The sequence below is a fragment of the Choloepus didactylus genome, chromosome 4 (assembly GCF_015220235.1).
Source record: "Choloepus didactylus isolate mChoDid1 chromosome 4, mChoDid1.pri, whole genome shotgun sequence".
Taxonomy (NCBI): Eukaryota; Metazoa; Chordata; class Mammalia; order Pilosa; family Megalonychidae; genus Choloepus; species Choloepus didactylus.
The window spans coordinates 46,054,553-46,075,309 of record NC_051310.1 but is presented as its reverse complement, the minus strand read 5'-3'; the positions used below and the strand labels follow the sequence as shown (position 1 = coordinate 46,075,309).

Here is a 20,757-nt window from a genome sequence, read left to right as displayed (position 1 = left end):
ATTTGAAATCTTTCAGCCAGTGAAACTGTTTCATTTCACTTCCCCCTTTTGGTCAAGAAGATTTTTCAATCCCATGATGCTGGGTCCAGGTTCATCCCCGGAAGTCATGTCTCTCATTGCCAGGGAGATTTACACTCCTGGGAGTCATGTCCCACTTAGAGGGGAAGGCAGTGAGTTCATCTGCCATGTGGGCTTAGAGAGAGAGAGAGAGGCCACATCTGAGCAACAAAGTTCTCTGGGGAAGGCTCTTAGGCACAAGTATGAGTAGGCTCAGCCTCTCCCCTGCAGCAACAGATTTGCCTTATTTTAAGTGTGAGGGATATTTCTTCTTCATTTTTTTTTTTTTCTCTCTTCATTTTCTTCTGCCTGTTTTATCTTCTCCCAACAGTGGTAGGAAATGTGGGAATTGACTGTCTTTATAGAATGTATATTTTTTTCTTTGAGTTCATAGAATATTTCTAGATAATTCCTTTGTTTAGGCAGTAGGTGAGAGATGAGAACTTCCACTGGTGTATAGTTTAATATTATTTATTAAAAATGATTTTGTAATGCCATATAAAAGGGGATGTGGGAAATGTTGGTTCATTGTTAAGGGCCATGTACCAATCACATTATTGTTCCTCTTCATAATCCCGTATTTAATATATCATAATCCCTTTTTCTTCCTTTCTGGAGTGTATTCTCATGCTTTCTATGTTATTTCTGTCTTGAGCTATAGAGTTTCTGACTACAGAGAATTGGCTTTAGAACATCTTTTCATCTTCCTTGTGTACCTTCTGGTGATGATAAAATATAAAAAATATACTATGTCCATTGAAAAGAATTAACTCAAAGTAAAATGAACAGCAGTGTTCTCCACTCATAGGAGTACTATTACCAGGTTGAAGCCAGTTATTGTGAAAAGTTCACAAGGAGAAAGTGTGTGTTTGATAATTAGGGCCCTAATCATTTGGGATCTTACTGATTCAGTTTCTCCAACACATGGAATTATACATGTACCTGAAGGAGAAATATATTCAGAAGAGATTGTGTTGTTTTTCATGTCTTGAGTTCTTTGAACAACCACTTAATTTGTTCGGTTACCAAATGTCAAAAGATTGTGAGGAAGTATTCCTTAAAATTAGAGTTAAGCCAGGGTAACCATTTTGCTTTCTTTCTTTTTTTTTTTTAATTCAGTTTTATTGAGCTATATTCACATACCGTACAGTCATCCATGGTCTACAATCAACTGTTCACAGTACTATCATATAGTTGTGCCTTCATCACCCCAATCTATTTTTGAACATTTTCCTTATGTTAGAAAGAATCAGAATAAGAATAAAAAATAAAAATAAAAAAGAACACCCAAACCATCCCCCCATCCCACCCTATTTTTCATTTATTTTTTTTCCCCATTTATCTACTCATCCACCCATACACTGAATTAAAGGGAGTGCGATCCACAAGATTTTCATAGTCTCACTGTCACCCCTTGTAATCTACATTGTTATACAATCATCTTCAAGAGTCAAGGCTACTGGGTTGGAGTTTGGTAGTTTTAGGTATTTACTTCTAGCTACTCCAATACATTAAAACCTAAAAAGTGTTATTTATATAGTACATAAGAATGTCCACCAGAGTGACTGCAGACAGCATTTTGGAGTCAGGTCCTGCATTGCCAGGGAGATTTACACCCCTGGGAGTCAGGTCCCACATAGTGGGGAGGGCAGTGAGATCACCTGCCAAGGTGGCTTACAGAGAGAGGGCCACATCTGAGCAAGCAACAAAGAGGCACTCATGGGGAGACTCTGAGGCAAAATTATAAGAAGGTTTAGCCTCTCCTTTGCAGTAACAAGCTTCATAGGGGCAAGCCTCAACACAGAGGGCTCAGCATGTCAAGCTGTCAGTCCCCAGTGTTTGTGAGAACATCAGCAACAATCCAGGTGAGGAAGTCCAACACCTCCGCATCCTCCCCCAGCTCCTCAGGGAGGCCCCGAGGATATATTTTTCTTCTCTGTCCAAATTGCTTTGGGATGTGTTGCTATTTCACTCTAACCTATACAGACCTACCATATTTCACTCCCTATTCAAAGTTCCATGTAATTGTGGTGTTCGAACAAACTGACCAGAAGTTATATTGTTTAGAAAATATAGATCCTAAACCAAATAAACATTTCTTCCCTTGGTCTCACATGGAAGTTGAAGTTTTGACACACTGTCAGTTTCAACTTTTACCTTTTGGCCCAATTTGCCCTTGTCTTAACCAGTTCTGTTTCATTCATATCTCTAATTGAAGTCTGGGCTGTTTTTCAGCTTTTTTTTTTTTTAAACAGTTGCTATATGCGTTAATACTGACATTCATATCTGCCAAGCTCTAGCTGTGAGTTTCAGGTGTCACACAGATACCCAGTGTTCCAGAGACCAATCAGGTTATACAACAAAGGATCAACATCTCAGAGTTTGGAGATAGCCGCTACAATTTAGGAATAGATTTGGGCCGCTGTTAAGAGCTTATAATCTAGGGACCATTAACAGTAATTCCCTGTTAGGCTGTGCTCTAAAATTCAATTCTGAGTTTACACATTGTAGTTGGTCCATATCGGTGAGGCATTGTAGTGTTTGCCTTTGTTTCTGGCGTACTTCGCTCAAAATGCTGTCTGCAGGGTAGACAGATGATAAAGACTGGAACTGTATAACTTGGCAAAAACTGGGGTGGCCAATGACTGTTACTAAATGTACAAATATAAAAATGTTCTCACATGTGGGAGAACAAATGAATGTCAACCATGCAAAGTGTTGAAAAAGGGATGGTATTTGGGAAAAAAAAAACATAAAGCAAAATAGAGTCTATGGTCAACAGTAACATTGTAATATGCTTCCATTAAATGTAACAAAGGCAATATACCAAAGTTAAATGTGTATGAGAGGGGGCTATAAGGGAGAGATATGGGATTCTTGGTAGTTGTGTTGCTTTCTGTCCTTACTAATGTATTGTATAGTACTTTATTTTTCTTTTTATTATTATGTTTTTTATTATTCACCAAAAGAAAAACTTTTTCATAGTAATCAATATGTTCAGGTGCTGACTCTGGTGATAAATGTACAGCTATATGATGATACTGTGAGCAACTGATTGTACACTGTGGATAATTGTATGTTATGTGAATATATCTCTCTAAAATTGTAGGGAAAAATATAAATGGGGTAAAAGTGCTGGAGAAAACATGGAGAGAGGGATGTACCTGTTTACTGTTGATGAGGAGGCAGAATGGTGTAGCCTTTCAGGAGGTCACTGTGGTTGTTCCACAAGAAGCTAAGTATGTGGGGGCCATAAAGTCCTGCACCCTCATTACGGGGTATGTACTTGGAAGATTTCAGAGCAGAGACACGAATGGACATTTGCACACTGGTGTTTATGGAGGCAGTATTCATGATTTGCAGTGGGTGGTTGTGGCCTAAGGGTACACTGACTGAGGAACAGAATGGTGAACTGTGGTGTATGCATGGAATGGAATATTGAGCAACTACGAGAAAGAATGAAGTTGCTTTCTTTTTATGTTTTAGATTTTTCTTTTTCTTTTATAAAGTTTAGGTAAACTCTAGGGCTTTGGAAGGTAGCAATTGAAATTCTTGAGGCCAAAAGATCCTTCTTAGCCTTGGTAAACTGAGCCTCAGCAGCATGAGAAACTTAAATTTAATGATTAATCCTGACTGCTACCCACGACATAATTATTGACATCTGGGCCTCCATTGATTTAAACTGTTTAATTTTTCAGGTCCAAACATTAAAAATATCAGCTTGATACCTTTCATAAATTCTAAAATGTTCATAGGATGAGAGATACAATGTTGTTTTTTTAAATTTGTGAGTAAACAAAGAATATTAAGCTCTCAGTGCTGAGTAAGCTGAAGAAATGTTTATTCTTCCTAAGGATGCACTAAATAATAAACTAAAGAAACCTAATGTGCAATTAGGAGTGGTTCCTTTTAATATAAAGACTGTAAGTGTTAAATGATAATACCACAAAAATGTAATGAAAATGAAATCACCAAAGAATTCTTCTGTTCTGGAGCAATTTGCAAACCAGATAACAAATAAGAAAGCTCATCATCTGTTTTATAACTGTCTGCAGAGGCTTACCCACAGCAATGCAGATCCCACCTAAAAGGAAATGATGATAAATAACTATTTTCGTGGGAGTCATGTACAGGTTCCCTACTTGTATATTTATGAAGTTCCTTTCCTTCTCTGTTTCCATGGAAAATGTAAGATTGCAGGGTAAGGTACTTAACTTTTGAGAATTCTGAAGAGAAAAGGATCTGAAGTTAGGAAAAGAGCTGGTTTCTTCATGTTTTAGAGAAATATAATTTCTTGAGAGCCCTGAGGGCTTAAAACTAAAATCTGAGTTCTTAGTCATTTTTATAATAGCTTTATTGAGGTATAATTTATATACCATAACATTCATAGTTTGAGTTTTAGTAAAGTGATAAAGTTGTGCAACAATCATCACAATTCAGTTTTAGAATATTTCTATCACCATCCGCCACCCCCCAAAGCTCCTTCTTGCCTGTTTGCAGTCAATCCTTGCTCCTATCCCCAGCCCCAGGCAGCCACTGATCAGTTTTCTGTCTTTACAGTTTCACCATTTCTAAAAATTTAACATTAATGGGATTATACAATATATAGTCATTTGTGTTTAGCTTCTTTCATTTAGCATAATCTTGTTTAGTAATTAGAATGAATGGATAGAGTAGACAAGCTTTGAACGTGGAATCAGGAGACTTGAATACTAGTGTTGGCTCTGCTACCAAAGGTATAAATTTTTATAAACCACTATTCCCTTCTGGATCTCTGCTTTTTTATCCATAAAATGAAATATTTTGATAATCTTCTATTCCAATTTTCACAGCTGGGTGGACATTTACTGACCTTTTCCTAAAAGGCAACTTAACTTTTCTCCTTAAATATAGTCATTGTGTTTCTTTTCTGCATCAAAAAATGAAACATAAAGTCTAATAGATGATTCAGCAATGGACAAATTTGGAACTGTCTTGAAGAATCAAGATGGCTGATTAAACTTTTTGTTGGGATTTTCCTGGTTCATGTGTACCACTCTGAGAATGGGGATAATCTTAAATGCTAAGTTAATAATAAAGATTTTTGAAGAGAATAAAGGCAAAGTTGACTAATTTTCTGAGCTGCGGTTTCAAAAATGCCTGATGCTTGAGTAGTAAATGGTTATGGAGATAAGAAAAAGACATTGCTGGTTTTAGTTGTTTCTTGTTTAGGGGTATAAGGTGGGGTCTGGTGATTTCAGTACAGTTTGAGCCATGTTGGGCTCAAGGCAGCCAAATTGGGTCTAGGCTGTTTTTCGAATAGCAGAAGGAAATGTATGGTGATTGTTGGGAAAATGGTCCTAGGCTCATTGGGAGGCAAAGCTGCTAACATTCGGCTGACAAACAAGGAAAAAAATACAAAGGTAGGAGATTAAAAATTGGATGGTATGTGTGCCGTGCATGTGTGTGTGCATGTGTTTGTAACAGAATTAGACAACTGACTTAGTAGGTGGTATCAGATATATAAGAAAGGGAATGATGTGCTTTTAGTATAGTATAAAAAAAGATAGGGCCAACTAAAAATGATTGAACCTTATTTTTACCCAACATACTAGAATGTATGGGTAGTAACCCACAGAACAGATACTGTGGAGTAGGGGGATGTAGCTATATATTATAATGATGCTGTCATTACAACAGTGTAAGGAAATTTATCTCTTGCATAATAGTCACTTTTTTTTTGAGAGAGGTATTTCTCATGTAGGTGAAACACCTTGTGATAACCCAGAAATATCCCCAAATCAAATCTGTATTTAGTGAATAAAGATTTTGTCACTTCTGACAATATTATAGAGATTGCCTTAAGACTAAAGTTGTTCCAAAAATTGAATCCCAAAGTTGTTTTATGCCATGGCAGCATTCTAGGAATAAGTATAGAACTTTCTTAGTTGACTATTTTTATGGCAGCAATATTCTTTTTAATATATTTTATGCTATATTTATTTAAAAATGTCCCATTGCATTTGTAAAACATATAAAGTATATGGTAGGTTATGACACATATAAAGTATACTAGATAGGAATTGTGTAATTGGAGAAATTTCAGTGTAAAGGAAAGAGACACCTTTTTATAATTTCTGAAACTTTAAAATATTAAAGACCATCACCATTCATATTTTCTCAGGGAATTTTTTATTTGGATGCCAGAACTCACTCAATAACTTAGAAACAGATAATAATGTTAACTTTCTTAGGAAATTAAATTGTAAAACAAGAACATCTTTGGTGGGAGAGTATGGCTAATCAGGCACTTGATAGTTTGAAGCCTGCTAAACCTGTGTATATCCTGACTATGTTAGCATGAAAAGACTTTGTCAATCACATTTTTTTTTTGTGAAGTTGAGCAGGAATCAAAGATTTAGCTGTGTTTTATTTATTTAATAAAAATAATTTTTTTGCAAGCACCTCCCCACTCCCCTCTAGTCTGCTTTCTTTCTCTGTGAATTTGCTATTTCTAGTCATTTCTTTTAAGTCATATCATACAATTTTTGCCCTTATGTGCCTTGCTTATTTCACTGAACATAGTGTTTTCAAGTTTCTTGTATGTAGCAGCATGTCTCATAACTTATTTTCTTATGACCAGATAATATTCCATTGGCTGTATCGTATTTTGTTTATCCATTTGTTGATGGACACTTAAGTTGTTTCCAGCTTTTGGCTATTGAATATAATGCTGCTATAAACATTGGTGTACAGGTATCTGTTTGTGAGCCTGTTTTTACTCTCTTTGGGTGTATATCTAGAAGTGGGATTGCTGGGCCACAGTGCCTGTACCATTTTGCATTCCCACCAGCAATGTTCTAGAGTTCCCAAATTGCCACATCCTCTTCAACAACTGTTATTTTCTGTTTTTTTTTTTTTAAATAATAGCTATCCTTGTGGGTAGGAAATGGTATCTAGTTGTGGTTTTAATTTGCATTTCCCTAGTGGCTAATGGTGTAGAGCCTCTTTTTGTGTGTTTATTGGCCATTTGTATATCTTCCTTGGAGAAATGTCTCTTCAAGACTTTTGCCCATTTTTAAATTGGGCTGTTTGTCTTTTTGTTGTTGCATTGTTAAAGTTTTTTGGATTTTTGTATTAAATCATAGTACTAAATTAGAAGCTGTCAATTTTGATTGCAAAATATCAGAGGAAATAGCCACTTCTAGGTTTAGAATTCCCATTCTTTCTGTAGTTCTCTCAAATACTTGTCTCTAAGAAAAGAGATAGTAAGACTTTCTTGAGTAATCACATACTACTTTGATATTTAAGCGAAGCATCAGAGCAAGACTGGAACCACAATAAAATAGTAAAAATGATTAATCTAAAAGTTTTGTAACATAGCAATGTGGAGTAATTCACAATGGAAAAAAAAAGAACATATATGGAACATCATTACCTCAGATCATATTTAAAAGGCTTTCCTTTTAGAAGAATTATAATCAGATCAAATAGACTAAAAGTTTCTGCTAGTTGAATTAAGTGAAGATGAGATAGACAGTTAATTAGAAAGCGTCCCCCCCCTCCCAATTGCTTATATTGATTGGCATTTATTTTCTAATTGACATCCTACTGGGATATTTCAGACCTTTTCTACCCCCTTTTAGGCCCCAGTTCCAGTATACTGCTCTCAGACTTAAGTTGTTTCACTTTATGTGAAGATTAAGATCATCAAACAGAAGCTTCTTCATCTTTGCTTTTCTCTACCCATAAATTGTGTAATTTCTCCACTTCTCTTCCATTTGCTGTCAGGGATGTGTCCTTTAGACTTCATAGTTTCTACTTTTATCTTTTCTGCTTGTTAGAATATTTAGATCCATTAATTAACTGCTTTTCCATTTTTAATTTTTTCTGTCTTAACAATATCTTTAATGCCCCCCCAAAAAGTTCCTTATTCTTTCTTCTTTACCTTTCCCTTCTTCTTTTTTTGGTTTGCTTAATAGCCCAAAGGAGACAAATAATGTGTGTATATTGCTTCAATTTTGCTATCTTTTTTTTCACTAAAACTATTCTCTCTACTGTTATCAGTGACCTTCTGAATTGCCAAATGGGAGTGCTTCTCAGTCTTAATTCTTCAGATTTTATACTGGGAACTGCTCTTCTTCTTCCCTTGTCCTTAAAACTCCCTTTTAGTCCTTTTTGTTCTGTTATAGGTTCTAGGTACCTGTCTCTTCATTCACAAGGTCAACTTTTTTCTCAAGTGTATGCCTTACATATTTTTCTATTTCTAGATTCTTTTTCTTAAAATGTTACCTGCTCCTTTGGCTTCACTGAGTACCTCTTTTAGATAACTCCCATATTGTAAGTGCTTGAACTTCAATTTCTAGCTAGAGAGCTCTGCCTTGTCATGGCATAAAGCTCAATATATCCAGTTCTGAATTCATTTTCTTTCTCCAAAAATATATCTTCTTTCTTAATTTTCTTTCTCTGTTATTGGCTTATCCCTCCTATTTCCCAGACTTGAATTCTGAGACGTCTTTGAATTTCCCATCAGATCTATTCAGTTAACAAACTGAATTCTATTACTATGGTGTTTCTCTACTTCACTTACTCTTTTCCTATTTTAGTTTTTTACTACTCAATCCAGGTTCTTATTACCACTAACATATGAACAAATAATTATAACTTGGTAATTGCTGTAATAGAGGAGGCAGAGACAGAGGCTGTTCCAGTAGGGTTTGATAGGTGAGGAAGGCTGTATTGAAAAGAGGTAACATTTAAGTTTAGCTTTGAAGAATAAGTAGGAGCATTCTATGCAGCCAAATTGAAGAAAGGCTTATTAGAAACTTCTCTGTTTGCCAACACATAAGACTTTTGCTTTAATCCTAACTGCAAGTCCATGCTTTACCTATTGGTGCATGTTACTGTCTTTCTTCAGATATTGATAAAAACCAGCAAATGAGCATGTAAAGGCAGAGTGACACAAAATACATATATCTTTATTACCTAGCTCTGAAATGTATACAGTAATAAAATGTAGAGTGGTAAAAAGTGGATACCACTTGCACTGAATGTTTAAAATCTGACTAAAATTCACATCAAAAGCTGTCTTCAGGGTTCCTGACTACTTGGAATGTAAATCTTCAATTTGCAGCTGTTTTTAGTCTACTTGTATATAATTTTAGCTCCTATTCTACTTCTTTTAACTCATATGTGGTTGCCCTACAGAAGGTTTGGGTATTATCTTTATATTAGTAGTCACTAATACTCTAAAGAAATTAACTGAGGACCACAGCAAGTAAAGACATAATTTACTATTTTTTACTTCCTTGGAGAAACAAAATGTTTTGTGCTTTTAAAATGGGAACCATTAAAAACAACACAACAATTCTCAAATGGCTTTAAAAAAAAAGGCGATTTATGGGCTATGTAATTGGGAAGAACAGAGGTGGAAGTATCCAGAAACCTGCACCATGGCCAAGAACTTAAATGGTGTCTTCAGAATACTCTTCATTTCCTGCTTTGTTTCTTTCTGTGCTTTGTTTTCTTTCATGGCAGAGACATATGGACCCAAGGCAGACATCTAATGGGCTCATCCCTGGGCTAATCACTGTGGGGAATTGTCATTGGCATTACCATCAGAACAGCGTAAAATGGGAGAGGATCAGTTCCCCAAAGGATGGGGATACTATTAGCTAGAGAATTGGGGGAAGAAATGTGAAGCTGACAATAACAATCTATAGTTAGGAGGAGGAAGGAAAAGAAGGAAAAGAAGGGAGTGATAAACACAGGAGAAAGAAAGAGAAATTCATACATAGGAGCGAGAAATAGGTAAAGGGAAGGGAACTCTGGTGTCAGTTGAGAATGTCATGTCCGGTTAGCCCTGTGCTAAGCACTTTACATTTTACCTCCACAACTCAGTGGAGGCAGCTGTTTTATCTCCAGAAGATAACCATTCTAGAACTAGTAAATAAAACCTTTTCTTTTTGTTTTGCCCCCCCCACCCCACCCCCACCCTTTGGCATATTTCCTTTATTTTTCTTTTAAAATTTATGGACAGTAAAAAAAAATTCACTCCTTGTGATGTACTGTTCTATGAGTTTTGACAATTGCATAGAATATGTACACCACCGTAATCAGGACACAGAGCTCCTTCTGCTCTTTTGTAGCTAACTACTCCAGCCACCTCCAACCCTTGGCAACTGCTGATCTTTTCTCTAGGCTAGAGTTTTGCTTTTTCCAGAATGTCCTATAAAGGGAATCATAGGTATGTAGACTTCTTGGTCAGCCTCTTTTACCTAGAAAAGCTTTGAGATTCATTCATGTTGTTGTGTATATCATGATTTGTTCCTTTCTATTGCTGAGTAGTAATCCATGATATGGATGTACAATGGCTTGTTTGTCCATTCACCTGTTGGATGGTGTTTGGGTTGTTTCTAGTTTTCGGTGATTATGACTAAAGCTGCTTAAATATTTGTTTACAGGTTTTTGTGTGAAAGTAAGTTTTCATTTCAGTTGGATAAATACCTAGGATCATGTGGTAAACATATATTTAACTTATAAGAAACTGCCAAGCTGTTTTCCAAAAGGGTTACACCATTTTACATTCTCACCCTCAGTGAGGGTTCCTTGCCAGCACTTGGTATTGTGAATTGGTTTTTATTTACCTCTTTAAATAAATGTATAGTGGTATCTCATTGTGGTTTTAATTTGCATTTCCTTAATAACTGATCATGTTGAGTATATTTTCATGAGCTTTAAAATACCTTTCTTTAGTAGTCTGAGAATGCTTATCTGCTTTAAAAAAAATGATTGCAGTTTTTTTCCAAGACAGAGCAGTAAATGGCTTGGCAAGTCTTAACAAATATTCGGGTTACAACTGCTACAATTGTACAACTTCAGTGGACACCGTTTGCATTAAAGAATAAATGATCACTAGAGTTGTGCAGTGTGGCAATCCTGGCTATATGGTGAATCAGTTCCATGGAAAATTTTAGTACTTTCACATGATGCTTTTAAAAATAATTTTTTTGGGGTTTTCTGAAATGGAGTTTTGTCCAGGAGTAGGTTATGAAGAAATGCCCTATGGGCAGTATGTCTAATATATCACACTTTCAGATACTCAACTCTTTGATAAGTGACTTTGACCATCTTTTTTTTTTTCTTAAATAGAAGTTGTATGTTTACAGAAAAATCATGCATAAAATACAGACTCTCATAGTATTAATACCTTGCATTTGTGTGGTATATTTGTTAGAATTGATGAAAGAACATTTTTATAATTGTACTTTTAACTGTAGTCCGTGGCTTACTTTAGGGTTCACTGTTTGTGTTGTACAGTCCTATGGATTTTTTAATTTTAAATTTTATTCTAGTAACATATGTACAACTTAAAACTTGTCCTTTCCTCTATCATATGTATATATTTCAGTGCTGTTAATTACATTCACAATGTTATGGCACCATCACCACCAACCCATCACTGAAACATTTCCATCATCCCAAATAGAAACTCTGTACAATTTAAGCGTTAACCCCCCACTCTCTACCCCCACCCTGGCCCCTGGTAACCTGTATTCTAGCTTCTGACTCTACGAATTTGCTTATTCTAATTATTTCCTATCAGATCATACAATATTTGTCCTTTGTTGTCTGGCTGATTTCACTCAGCATGTTGTCTTCAAGGTTCGTCCATGTTGTCATATGTATCAAATGTCATTCCTTTTTGCGGCTGAATAATAGTCCATGGTGTTTATATACTACATTTTGTTTATCCGTTTATCATTTGATGGACACTTGGGTTGCTTCCATCTTTTGGCAGTTGTGAATAATGCTGCTGTGAACATCAGTATGCAAATATCTGTTTGAGACCCTGCTTTCAGTTCTTTTGGGTATATACCTAGAAGTGGGATTGCTAGGATATGTGATAATTCTATACTTAACCTTCTGAGGAACCACCAAACTGTCTTCCACAGTGTCTGTGCCATTTTACATTCCCCCCAACAATGAATGAATGTTCCTATTTTTCCACATTCTCTCCAACACTTGTAACTTTCTGTTTTTTTTTTTAATAGTAGCCATTCTAGTTGGTGTGAAATGGTATTCATTGCGGTTTTGATATGCATTTCCCTAATGGCTAATGATGTTGAGCATCTTTTTATGTGCTTTCTGGCCATTTGTATATCTTCTTTGGAGAGATGTCTGCACAAATATTTTGCCCATTTTTAAAACTAGGTTGTTTATCTTTTTGTTGTTGAGTTGAAGGATTTCTTTATGTATTTGGATACTAAATCCTTATCAGATATGTGGTTTCCAAATATTTTCTCCCATTGTGTAGGTTATTGTTTTACTTTCATGATAAAGTCCTTTGATACATCAAAGTTTTATCTATTTCTTTCTTTTGTTGCTTGTGCTTCTGGTGTGAAGTCTAGGAAATCATTGCCTGACACAAGGTCCTGAACATGCTTCCCTACATTTTCTTTTAGGAATTTTGTGGTTTTGGTTCTTATATTTAGGTCTTTGATCTATTTTGAGTTTATCTTTTTATATGGTGTGAGGTAGGATTCCACCTTCATTCTTTTGCATGGGCATCTAGTTTTCCCAGCATTATTTTTTGAAGAGCCCAATTGAATGGCCTTGTTTTCTTTGCATAGTTTCTGATGAGAAATCGGCACTCAATCTAATTGGGATTTCCTTGTACATAACACGTTGCTTTTCTCTATCAGCTTTCAGAGCTCTCTCCTTGTCCTTTGCTTTCAACAGTTTGATCAGTATATAAGGGGCATTTTTTCTTTCATGTTTATCCTGTTTGTATTTGATGGGCTTCTTGGATGTGCATATTCATGTCTTTTGCCAAGTTTGGGAAGTTTTCTGTTATTGTTTCTTGAGTATTCTTTCAACTCCTTTCTTGCCTTCTGCCCCCTTTGGAACACCCATTTGCATATATTGGTACACTTGGTGGTGGCCCACAGGTCTCTTAGGCTATTTTTGCTTTTTATAATTCTTTTTTTTCTGGTCCTCAGCCTGAATCATTTCAATGGTTGTTTCTTCAGGATCACTGATTCGTTTTTCTCTAATCTGCCGTTGAAACCTTTCTGGGAATTTTTCATTTCAGTTATTGTAGTGTTCAACTCCTGTTGTTCTGTTTGGTTCCATTTTTTCCCCCAATATACTTTAATTCTTTCCTTGTATTTTCCTTCATCCTATCATTTTTTAAAAGTCTTTGTCTGGTATGTCCACAGTCTGGTCATCTTTGTTGATGTTTTCTGGATTCTTATCCTCTTCCTTTGGATGGGCCATAATTTCCTGTTTCTTTGTCTTATAATCTTTTGTTGCACGCTATATAGTTTAATATTTTAAAATGTTAGCTCAGGGAATTTTTCCCTGAGCTGTCTGTTTCTTGAGTTTATATGCACCTAGTGATACGATATATTTGTTTGAATGCCATGAGCTAACAAACCCAAACAAACCAATGCAAAAAACATCTTCCATAGTCTTGCAAATTGGCTTTGTGTTGGCTCCTGCTCTCCTTAAGAGTTCAGCCTCCTATCAAGGTTTACAGAAGGCAAATGCTAAGTGCAGGGTCTTCCCTGTCTTTTCTGGGCCTGTGCCTTGTCCTTGGCTTGTGCTTGCTAGTGGCATTAGGATTTCCCCTGTTTACAGGAATTTCAATTCCCCCTCTACTTTCTAGGAAACAGACTTTTTCCTTTTCCAGGGTGATCTACCAAAGGATTTAAACAGGTAAGCCTTTGTCCAGGGCTGCCTGATTCAATTGTTTCTTACTTGGCCTTTGCTACTTCAGCTGCTTTTGCCTGGATGGCGAATTCTGGAAATGGGTGTGAGCCTGAGAGGTGTTTCTCAGGTCTGTCTTTCCCAGCTGGAAGTAGAAAGGGAGCTCTGGCCTGGCTCTGCACTACCCTGGGGAGGGAGTTGAGGGAAGGGCCATTAGGGGTGCCAGGATTTTCTCCTATGGCTCTTTAAAGCTGTTTGCTTGATTCAGCACTTGCCTAGTAAATGCAGCCTAACAACTGGTTTCCCTAGTTTTGAGGAGGGGTACTTCTTTAAGTCTCTTAAGTTTCCCCTGCTGCTTCTGCCCAAGGTGGATTAGAAAAATGGTTGCCCTCAGAGCCAGGCCCCCAGCCACCTGAAGTAGCTTATCAAAAGCAGTGATAAGTGATTGGGCTGCGTACCCCGGATTTTGGGAAACTATGTCTTTATATCTCACCCTGGCATTGGCAGGCTGTACCAGGGACCAGGACTTAGTACCTTACTGCTGCCTGCTTGAGTCTGGGGAATACGTGATGGTAACTGCTGCCTGGGGAGTGTAATTCACCAATATTTCCTGTGATTTACCAGCTTCTTCCTCCCATTTTTCCTTTGTTACTGCACAGCATTCTACTAGACTCCGAAGTTCCAAAATAGTTAATTCAGGTAGTTCCTGTTTGTTTTGGTGGAGGGACTGATAATTGCAGCTTTCTTTACTACCACCTTCCCACAATCCTTTGGCCCTCTTAACTAGCTTTTTTGAACCATTTCTGTCAGCAAAACATAGTTGATAATCTCTCCCATTTGTACATGTGGTAAGAATGATCAATAATGCATGTAAAATACCTGACACAGAATCGACCTCCTCAGGTTGCAACTACTCTTACCACTTCTTGGTGTTGATTACCAGAAGACATATCAGGTAAAGTTTTAGTGTACCAGTAAAGCAAAGGAAAATGAATTAGGAGGCAAAAACTTGAAATCACTTACTATTTAATGTTTCAAAAAATTATTTAAGCCATGATCAAGAAGGAAATAAGAATTTTATTGGAATAACATAATGTTTAGTATTTTTTTTTTTTTTAATTTAATGGGGGGGGTGGGAAAGGGTTACACTTTTATATTTTCTTTACTTGGGGCTTCTAAAGTCTTCATTTAGTCCTATCATTCTACCATTACCACCGTGTTGTGGATTGGATCAGTTCCCCCACAAAAGGCAGGTCCCAACCTCTGGTTCTGTGGGTGTGAACCCATTTGTAAATAGGACCTTTGAGGATGTTATTAGTTTAGGTGTGCCCATACTGAATTAGGGTGGGCTTCAATTCCGTATGGCTGATGTCCTTATAAGCAAAGGAAATTGGACATGGAAAAAGGAAGCCATGGGGAGCAGCTAGAAGCTGGAGGTCAATGGAACCTGGAAGAGAAAGGAGCAGATGGCGCCATGTACATTGCCATATGATATAAAAGCCAAAGAACCCCAAAGATTCCTGGCCAGCCAAAAGATACTGACCTGGGGAGGAAGCAAACATTTTAGCCACTGAAATCATGAGTCAGTAAATTCTGTTGTTAAACCAGCCCATTCTACTGTATCTGTTTTGGCAGTCAGGAAACTAATACACTCCGCTGCCACCACCTCCAGTTCATACTTGTATTAAATATAGACTCTTTGTAATTTATCACCTAATGTTTTGAATCTTAGAAATGCAGTTTACCTGTTAGAGACAAAAAGCTCTTGAATGAATACTAGATAACATTATTAGTTCTACCCAGTAAAGTGAGAATGTTTGAAGTCCTTGAGAAATATATGATTTTTCAAACTTTATAATTTTGTGATTGTTCTTGTTATTACCCACAGTGATTACAATAAAATCCTTAAAACAGCAAGGAAAGCAAACTGGAGAGATTAGATCTGTTTCACAGATGCAAGGAGAGATTCACCAAACAATGGAGTGGGTACAGAAGGGAGTTTAGGAATAGTTTCTGGAACTAGGAAGAAACTTAGAAGTCTTAACTGTAAAAGAATCTATATAGTGATTTTTGTTTATTTGTTTTTAAACTCTCTCTCTCCTACCTTGGTATATTCTGACAGAATGGTTTGATAACGTCTGTATAGAATGGGGGTTTCACAACTTTGGGTAGTTATAAAATTATTTTGGCTTTCACTTTTATTATTTCTCACATGTTCTTTTGTAATAACATTGGGAGAAGTAAGAAACAGTCTAAGAAGTAGGTTTAAAGGTCCTTCTCCTGTTTTTCCATTTCTTCTTCTCCCTCAGGTAAGTGATACATCAAGAATCCTAGCCGTTTTGTAGTTTGGGATTAAAAAAGGAAAGTTAATCACAGTATTTTTGCATTCACATCTTGCCATCCTAATCTACCTTTCTTGCTGTCGTTTGACCTACTGTTCCGTTTTGCTAAAGCTGTTGAAATGCAAAATACCAGAAATGGATTGGCTTTTATAAAGGTGGTTACAGATATACAGTTCTAAGGCCATAAAAATGTCCAAACTAAGGCATCGGTGAGAGGATACCATCACTGAAGAAAGGCCGAAGGCATCTGGGGTTCCTTTGTCACTTGGGAAGGCACATGGCAATGTCTTCTAGTCCATCTCTCCTGTAGTCTGGTTTCAAAATGGCTTTCTCCAAAATATGTCTAGGTATTTTCTCTCTAAGCATCCGTTCTGGTTTGCTAATGCTGCCATTATGCAAAACACCAGAAGTGGATTGGCTTTTATAAGGGGGGGGTTTTAAGTTATAAATATACAGTTCTAAGGTCATAAAAGTGTCTAAACTAAGGCATCAACAAGAGTATATCTACACTGAAGAATGGCGGATGGTGTCCGGAAGACCTCTGTTAGCTCGGAAGGCGCATGTCTGGCATCTGATGATCCTTTGCTCTGGAGTTCTGGTTTCAAAATGGCTTTCTCCAAAATGTCTCTGGGCTTGTCTCGCTTAGCTTCTCCAGAGCAAACTCTGATCTAGCATCTTCAGATGTCTCCAAGTATCTCCAAGTGTCTGTGGTGTTTGACCTGTTCTTTTTAAAGGACTCTGGTAAACTAATCAAGACTCACACTGAAAGGGCAGGGCCACACCTCCATGGAAATAATCTACTCAAAAGTATCACCTACAGTTGGGTGAGTCACATCTCCATGGAAACAACCTAGTCCAAATATCCCACAAGACTGGATTAAAAGATCATGGCTTTATGGTAGGCATAATATATCTAAACCGGGACAGCATGTCTAAACGTCTGTCTGCATCTCCAAGCGTCTAGGTCTGTGTTGTCTCTGGTTTCAGCAGCTGTCTCCAGAATCTCTCTGCCTTTTGTCCTCTCATAGAAGATGCCAGTAAACTAATTCAGATCCACCTTGAATGGGCAGGATCACATCTTCATGGAAATAATCTAATCAAAAGGCTCCACCCACAGTTGGGTGGGTCACATCTCCATGGAAACAACCCAGTCAAAAGATCCTACCCACAATCGGTCTGCACCCACCAGAGTGGATCAAAATAACATAATCTTTTCTGTGGTACAACTGTCTCAAACCAGCACACCTACTATGGCAGAGACTGCTATTTTTTTCTCCCAAAATTGTTCTCTCATTCTCTTACGGTGACAAACGTAGATATTTAGTGGGGACATTAACACTTGCTGAACTTAAGTTTCTGAGGTTCTCTTGCAGTTAGGTATTACCTGTGACTGAATTCTGGCCGGTTGTATCAGTGGAAGTGTGTGATACTTCCCAAAATTCTATTTAAAGGGAGAGGTGTATGCTTCATTATTTTTTTCACCCCCTGCCAATTTAGAACAAGAGGATAGGGGCTATACTCTTGGAATGGTGGAAAGGGGAGCTGGAAGTACTCTATCTTTGATAACATGGTAGAGCAGCCTTGGACTGCCTACTTTTAGGTTATTTTATATCAGAAAGAAATAAACTTCTATTTTGTTTAAGGCACAGTTACTTTGAGTTTTTCTGTTATACATTGCTGAATCTAATTCTAGCTAATACCCCCACTCAGACTGCTATCTACTCCCCACACCTCCATCTTAAGGCAGCTCCCCTTCTGTTTCCTGGACTGTGGTTGAATTCCTGGTGCGATTTACTTTTTCACTTACAAATCCCTGAAGCCTCGCCTTCCAATATTTTCCACAGTAATTGTTCACAGGCACAGCATTGCAATTAGAAGCTGCTGTGCATGCTAGCTATGTACCTTCTGAAATTTTAATTTCCTCAAAGAAATTTTTTAAGACAGGGAATATAAAAGAATATGTAAGTACAGTTATAGATATTTCATTTCCTAATGAAAAATGTATAATTTTTAAAAAACAATGTCTAGCCATTAAATCTCCCCCTCCCCCCAGTTGTAGTAGACAGATTAATTGCTACCAGCAACTCCTCCAGTGCTTGTCTAGATCAGTACAAATCCCCTTCCTACCTACCTCTTTTGGAGACTCATCCTAGTCGCATAGTCCAAACGGGTGCTTATAGATATCACAGTTAATTGTTCAAGAATGGTTATGTGAGATGAGCAAATACCATCTCTGTCCTGGGTTTTTGTAATTGCATCTGGCAGACAAAGAGGTACTCTGTGGTCTTGAGGATGTTAGGATTTGGAAAAGCTTTTTTAGGAAAATTATACTAATACTCAGAAGCAGAAATAGAGATAGAGGGAAGCAGTCCAGTCTTTTCCTCAGAAAAGGGACGTTGTACCTCATCTGGACCAAATAGAATCTTTTAATAACTTCTGATAATATGGAATTGAGGCATAAGTTCAAACAATTTTGGGTTCTTGAACTGGAAGTCATGTGAAGGGACAGAGATTTCTTTAAAGCTGTACTTGTACATATAAATAAACAAAGGAATATATTTAAAAAATTTTGAAAAGTGATACAAACTATATTTTTTTGTTGCTTTGTAGGAAGGTCCTGCTTACTGCAAAATTTGTGTTGTTTCATTTATTTAAGTAAATTACTCATTTGATAAACTGTAGTGTTTCATGGGAAAGAAAAGAAACTACATCTTTTTCTTTATGGATGCGGAGTAGTTTTGAAAGGAAAAAAACCATGCCTCCTTAAACAACAATAGCAACAATAAAACATGCACATAAATCTCCTTGTGCTAAGAAACCATCATATACATGCTAAATACTTTATTCTGCTCTTGGACCTTTTTACAGATAGAAAATTATTTCTATTTTAGTAATATTGTACAGAAAAGTTGTGAACCAAATGGCTATACTGATCCTTTGAAGTGTGGGATGGTAAGTAATGGAATCTCTGATTAGGGGTTATAGCACTATGTTTCCTACCATTGATAATAGTAGTATCTTTTATAACTCAATATTTATATCTCTTCCTTAACAGTAAAATAACAAGAAGTATTTATTTTGTGGCAAAATCACCTATGGTTTCTTAAGCAATATCATATATATATTTTTCTTCTAAATTAGAACTAGAAAATTTTCCTGAAGTCTTTGTGGTTGATGGTAGATAAGCAAGAAAGAAAATCTGTCAAGTGTGATCAGCTTTAGTTTGGAATACTTTTAGTATTTTAGTGCTGCTACACTGAAGGCAGAGAGGTGTTATCTTGCTCTGGATATCGCTCTAAGGACATGTTACTGTTGAGAATGAACCATCTTTCAGAAATATTTCTCCCTCCTGATAACACCAAATTCTCTTACCTCCTGTCCCTGGGCAGCCATTTCCTGTAGTTCTGAACATTGCCTACTTTTTAGTTATAGTGGTTTTGGATAGCTTTTTTTTTGGTCTTTGGAATTCCTGCTACTGTACTGGGCAATTTTCTAAACTTGGTAACGGTACTGCTGCCCAGACTTGAGGGAGAGACACATTTTCCTATAAATTTATGTCACTGCTTTGAATGGGGCTGTCTAACTATTTTAAAGATCTGAATGTTCTCCTCTTTGATTAGGCAAGTAATTTGTTTAGCAAATGTTTGTTTATTGAGAAAGTACTATGTGATAGAGACTATATTCGGTTCTGGTCATTCGGTCAACAGAAATTAAATTGCTTGAAGGGCAGACGTTTCATCATTAGGTACTAAATTTTTACTTATTTTAATTATTTATTCTATTCTATTTACTGTTTTAGTCTTCAAATACAAATAGAGAGTACATTGAATCCCTGTGTACCATCACCTTTCTTTAAATTGTACCTGCCTCCCCAACCTTTTTTTGTTGTTGTTATTGGTGTATTTTCAAGACAGTCCCATAAATCATACCATTTTACCCATAAATACTTGAGGGTGAAACTTAAATGTTTTTGGTAATATAACCAGAATGCCCTAATCATACCTAATACAATTAACAACAATTCCTTAAAATCAGTTAATACTCAGCCCATATTAAACTCCCCAGTTGTCTACAAAAAGTTTTTTTTTTTTTGCATTTGGTTTGTTTGAATCAGGATCCCAAAAGGTCTGCTTATTATATTTGGTGTGTCATGTCTAAGTTTCTTTTTTTTTCCCCCACTTTTTATATAAAACTAAACTTTTAATTTTGAGATAATTATAGATTCAAATGCAGTTGTAAGAAGTACTACAGAAAGAGTCCTTTTACATGTTATCCAGTTTCCCCCAATGACTAGGTTGTTTTGCTTATCAATACTTCATTCCTTTTTATTGCTGAATAGTTTTTCATGGTATGGATATGTCATACAGTTTGTTTAACAGTTCACCTTTTGAAGGACATTTGGGGTGTTTCTGGATTTGGCTATTAGAAATAAAGTTGCTATAAACAATCATGTACAGGTTTTTGTGTGAACATAAGTTTTCATTTCTTTGGGATAAATGCCCAGGAGTGTAGTTGCTGGGCTATGTGGCTGTACCATTTTACATTTCCAACTGTTTTCCCAAATGGCCATACCATTATACATTCCTAGCAGCAATGAATGAGTGATACAGTTTCCCTGCATTCTTGCTGGTGTTTAGTGTTGTCATTATTTTTTATTTTAGCCATTCTG

General features: G+C 36.6%; 1 protein-coding gene across 6 annotated transcripts in view; it reads left to right on the top strand.

Annotated features, from left to right (window-relative positions):
• Window positions 1–20,757, top strand: part of FUT8 (fucosyltransferase 8) — a 378,192-nt gene that overhangs the window by 9,118 nt on the left and 348,317 nt on the right. The gene's annotated exons all lie outside the window — the stretch shown is intronic.